Raw genomic sequence first — 6348 nt, 5'->3', positions numbered from 1 at the left:
CATCAGGTTTTGCATTATAAAATTTGGAATATCTAAAATGAAAATGACAGACTATAAGAATTATGTAGAGGAAGTCTATGATTGAGCTAACAATTACAACTACTATTCTCATCTTGTTGTCAAATCCAACACATCTTTTGCCTTAATCAACCAACAAGGTGTAACAGAACAAAGGATCCAACAAGGTAGCAATCACACACAACATGACAAGTATTTCATTCCACAAATGAAGAAATACCGGGTTTCTATCACCCAAACATTTAAGATATCCCAAACCTTTACTCCTAACTTCTCGATCAAATCTTATGTTTCCAAAACTCGTAAGCCTATCAAAACTAGTAGTAAAGCTTGTTGAAATTGATCTCAATGTGCTCAGTGAGCATGTTTCTCCAATATACAAAGGTTTACTCCTGGACAGGGGACAAAGCAAGTGGAACAAATGAACCAACAGATACTTCTACTATTTGATTTTGAAGAAAAGAATCACAGGAGATGGGGGACATCAGAAGAATTTCAACCGCACACAGAAAACAGATAAAAAATAGTATAGTTGACAACCCAACAACCATTTAACTGCAATACTTCCTAAATGATTAGCTGGTAATTATTTAATCTTAGAAGAGAACTAGAAATCGCCCTGGTCTATAGACAATACATAGAGAAATGACAATGATGTGAGTGATTGTTACTAAAGGAAAAAAATAGTTTACTGGTGATGAATTGAAGTAGCCTTTCCTTTGTAATTGAATGATTTAAAGAGTGATCTAATGAATGTTATAAAAAATAAATGAGGGGAGAAACTCAACCATGGAGAGAAAATGGATGGTGAATGAAGTACCAAAAAACAAACTAGCAAATGCAGTCATAGTTAAAATAAAACCATCTTCAAAAGTAGTCATAACTCAACCAAATGGCACTTATTTTCTACAAACCCAACTTCTTTTCACTTTTTAAATATTCAATTTGTGTTAGTTCCTACACACAAAAAGATCACAAACTCCTGAAATGGATAGAATTACAGGGCTACAGGTTATAGTATTTTTGTGAATCTAAAGCAATTATGAAGCATAACCAAGTAGCAAACACAAACACTTGATGAAACTACTAACAGTCACAAAAACTTTGGAAGTTAGAAGTGCAGAGAAAGAAAGTGAGAGAAGTCAATTCTGGCAAAGTGAGAGAAGTCAGTTTTGGCTTAAAAAATCCCTTTTGACTCCTTCCCAACTTCCCAGATGCAGTTGAACCCCTTCAAAATGACCACAACTGACTCAACTTACAGTAAAAAATCAAATTGAGTGAACATATGGCAAGTGGGTCCAATTCCTTTTACCACAGAAAACTATAATACAAGTTCTTTCACTACCTAAAACCCAAATTCCACAACCACAGTTATGCAAGAAGAAGAACAACAACAAAAATGCCTCTCAAACTCCAACAAGAAGTACAGAAGAACTTGAATTCCAAAAGGGAACTTTACTTACCTCCGTACTTCCATGGCTGAATTGAGTGAGCTAGAAATTAGAAAACACAAAGAATGAAGCTGATTTTGAGGTGCATCCGGAAGGCAATTTAAAGCTTTTGGCAGTAGCTATGTAACAAGTTTCCAAAGTGAGCCACCATAATCGACTAAAAATGGAAACCAAAATGAATGAGCAATCAATGAAATATTAAGTATATCTGAAGAAACAAACATATTATTCTGATAAACCCTGCATAATTATTCTGAGATTATAAAGATGGTGTTTAAAATTGTATTCAATTCATTTTAAAAGGTTAACCATGAAAAGGAAGAACAGTGGAGACCATGAACTACTAAAGGCATGCAATTTTTCACAATATCATGATGAGAGACTTCATGCTTTAAGTAGTCTTTGACACAAATCAAGACTATAAAGTGTCGAACATTTTCTAATCTTTATTAAAGTTTATCTTTTTTCATGCTTTAGTAATAGAACTAATTTCACTTAACAAGGTCCAAAACTTGATGATTAATCTTGAGTTTATGATTTCAACCGCATACTGAAGTCAGTTCAACCAATCTACGAAATTACAAAATTAAAAATATAAAGGATGGCATACAAATTATATATAGACATTTTGGACAACTGCAACTTTTTTTTAGTACACGGTTGCAGGGATAGGGGTGCACTCAGGTGCGCATATTAGCACGAGGAAGATAAAAACCTTCATTAGAAGCCGAGTAACGGCTGCCATTGTGGATACACACTCCTCTGTTAAATTTTCTACACCAGATTTTACATCTTCTCTAATCTGTGAGATGATTCAACATAAGACCAAATTAATTTTTCATATTACAGGAAAATATCATTTCACCACACAAATTAAGAAAAAAATATACCAAAACATCCATAATCACACCACGTAAACTACCTTAACAACAGAATCAGACAACCCAGGGATGGAATTCTCAGGAACGGTCTCCATACTGAGCTTCCGCTTAAGTGGGTTAGAAGATGGAGCAGGCTCTTCAACTTAGTCGGCGAGGGTTTGGAATCGGGAACCATGGAGTTGGGAATTTGGGATCTGACGGTGAAGCATTTTCTTTGGAAGACGACATAGGCTTCCGAGGGGTCTTCCGCCCTTGATTCCGGCGCCGTTAGCGCATGGAATAGAAAATGACAGTGGATCGGCGAGATGGGTATTTAGCAAGATAGGGTTTCTTGGGTGGATGCTTCATTTTAGAGAATAGAAATTGAGAGAAAGGAAGAGTGAAGATTCTGAGGAAGACGAAGGAGACAAGAGATCGAGAGAGAAGGGGAGGCGGAGAGAGGGGGAAGAGGAGGGAGATAGTTGCCGTTGAGAAGAAAGATGAAGAAATTTAGAAATGAGAGAGAAGCTGCGAAGGGAAGTTGTTTTTTGAAATTTGAAATGAAATGAAATGAAACCTTTTAATTTTTAACTAAGTTATTAGAGATTTTGAATTAAAAAAATAATATATAATTAAAGTTAAAAGAATGTATACGTGCATACACATTTTTTGCAAAAGAATACTTAATGCACTTGTTTTTTTAAAATAGTTTTTAGACAAACTATTATAAATAGTGATACTATTTTACTAATAGACATTATTTAATAGAATCTAAAAATTTAATATATTTAAAAACGACTCTAATTTTTAAAACAACTCTATTTTTATATTAATAAAAATAATAAAACAGATAAAATATTTTTCTATCAAGTATAAAAAAATTTATCTCGGAGAGGTTTCTTATTAAACATAAATAACTATATGTCATTAAAATATTTTATTTATAAATATTTTAAAAAATAAATTCTGTTATTTAAAATAATTTCTCCAGAACTTTTCATCAAACTATGTTTTTTCCATAAATGATTTATTTTGTATTTTTATAGCCACGTGGAGAAAAAAACAAAAGGTGTGGAAATGTGTCCTATCGAGCGCCGATTCGATGTTTCGTTTTAGTGCCCGAAATTCAACCATTTATCTATTTAACTACAATTTACAATAAATCACAACTCATTCTTATTTCTTAATTCTCCCTATTTAAGTATTCCGTAATTAGTTATAAGTTTCCACCATATAATTTGATCACAATTGAGTCTTATCATATTTCATGACTTTAGTTTAATATTTATGGGGAAAATATAAAAAAGTACATGGTCATTTCTATATAAAAAAAATAAATAAATAAAGAAACCTAAATTCTTTTGAAACGTTACAATATTGTTATTATTGTTTACTTTGGAAATAGTTGCAAAATTAAAATTAGATTCAATAGAATCTTGAAGAAATTTCTAATACCAGGATAGCAAGAGATTCATAAATTATTTATAGTACCTTTATTGGCTATATCTAAGCATTGCTTAAAAATTGTAAAAGAGCGCTTAAGCTCCCTTTTTTAAATAGCTATCTATGTCGCAAAAATGTGAGCGTTCAAGGCATTGTGGAAATGGCTCGAAGTTGGAATACAAAGAAGGTCCACCCATAGCTGCTGCTTGCTGACGTAGATTCTCAATCACACTTAATTATCTAATGTATAAAATTTTCAAAATTTTATTTATTTGTTTTTCCTTTTCAATATTTGGTAATCTCCTTTAACCAAGGAACAAATTAACCCCCACCCTCTGGACCAACAAATTTTGACAGAACACAATAAACTCTTCTTTACCCATTTCTCATTTTTCAACCTCCTGCCTACTCTTTTTACCCAAAAATAAAAGCTGTAACTCTCTTTTATATAACCTCTTCTCTAACTTTTTCAAGAAAGTTCTTAAGCTGTATTGTAAGATTAATGATTTTTGTTAAAAAAAAAAAATAATGTTATCTATTAACTAATCAAATGGTCCAAAGTTTAACATGGTATAGTTGTCAGAAAGTGAGCATCAAAATGACAGATTGTTAGATGTATATATTTCATTAACTAAGAGTTGTTAAGAACTTCAATGTACGATCAAGCTTTTGATTTCTTATCATGCTTGCTGGGGCTATGGATATATCTTTAGCATTCGGTAGAAATTCCAGGACATGGGTGGGTAAAAAAAGTTTCCTAGTTTTATATCTGCTCTTTGTGAGAAAAAAGAAAAATGCAAGAGAGGCCTTAACTAGAAAGACAATAAAATTAAAAGTAATAGTATTAAGGGCAGAATTTGTTCATCACCTTATGAAATTGTACTTGGATTGGAAAACCACGTGAACGACTTAATTAGGACTTGAGGAATGATCTAGGATTAGGAAAACCACAAATCTTTTTCCCTTCTTTTTTCACAACCACCAACTGAACATAACACTCTATCTCCATTAATGAGTGAATATTTATAAGGCAAAGATCTCAAACTGATGCACAATTCATTATTTGAACTTCCTTAAAAAACAATCTACGAATCTAATCTTGCTTTTGTACTTACCATTGGATACATGTACTCCATTTGGATTTTAAACCTAATTGTCATATTAACTAGATTTTCAATCTACTATATTGTCTACAAAGATAGATTGTAAAAACTCAAAATGGATCATTTATGGGTCTACTCACTTACCTTCTCTGTATTTTGTTCATTCAAAGACAAGGGCCAAACTTGTTCAACTACAATAATGTCTCTATGTTACGAGACTTATGACTAATGACAAATATTATAATTTTATTTCTTTCTTTTTTGTTTATTGTAGTATGACGAATATTGACTTTAATAACTCTTTGCTCCACAAGGGCTAAGTGACTTCAAGTGTAAAAAAGTAACTAGTAGCTGGGAGGTAGTTATACATTTCATTGAATTGGGATACTTTATGTTTTTTTTTTACGGTAGGATTCTTGTACTCAAACTGATGTTTTATTGATTTTACAATATCAGATTATGTATATGACTATTTAATTCCCCAGATCATTTTCCAATAATTCAAAAGAATGTCTATTCTTGCTATTATGAATCTATAGAACGAGAAATAATTAGGGACATGCATAATAATAATAATAATGCTTCAGAACCAACTTCCTTTCTTTGTTCTTCAAGCTATGTATGACCAGCTAGTTTCGTCAAATAAATATTTTCCAACGAACATAACCAAGGTTGGGATATATGATGGAAGAAGGTGATGTTCGAAAAAAGAAAAGAAGGAAGAAGAGCATCCATAGCTACAAATTCACATGAAGAAGAGGAACTCGACGAACTCAAATGGCAAATCGGAGGAGTGGGTAGCAAATTAGAGAGATGGAGAGAGTTTTCGTGGATAGGGAAGGGTAATTTCACAAATAATCAAAGACAAACCTTTTTTATTACCAACCAATTTTTAAAGATTTTATTAGGTATGACAAAATATAAATCTATATTGTTACCTTTATCTATTCAATTTTATTCAACTTAACTTTATGTTTTCTTTTTCTCTCCATCTAACTTTTTCGATGATCACCTCCCTCCCTCACTCGCACCTCACCTCACCTCCGACGGTCACACCACTTTCAGTCTCTTAAATCTGGTTGTCTCCACTCCAACATCTCTCACTCTTACCGCTACCGCCATGCCATGCCACTCTCACTCTCTCATAGCCACGATCACTTTCAGAAATTTAAAAAATATATATAAAAAAAACATATGTTGATAAAAGGCAAACTGTGAAGCCAAACCAAACCACATAATGCAATTTGATTTTCGATTTTGGTCTGATTCTATTCTAGAAAGCACAAGCTCCAACAAACTATGAACACACCCATATATAATAGGGTAGATTATTAGTTTAGTCTCTTTTTTTCACTTTTTTTTCAAAATATTTAATAACACATTAATGTTAACACTATTAGGCCAACCAATAATAATAACAATAAAATTTATAGCTACATGATTTTATGTATCAATACTTCATCTATCTAACCT

The sequence above is a fragment of the Cucumis melo genome, chromosome 7 (genome assembly GCF_025177605.1).
Source record: "Cucumis melo cultivar AY chromosome 7, USDA_Cmelo_AY_1.0, whole genome shotgun sequence".
NCBI lineage: Eukaryota > Viridiplantae > Streptophyta > Magnoliopsida > Cucurbitales > Cucurbitaceae > Cucumis > Cucumis melo.
The sequence above is the reverse complement of the archived record's forward strand: the minus strand, read 5'-3'. Positions refer to the sequence as shown.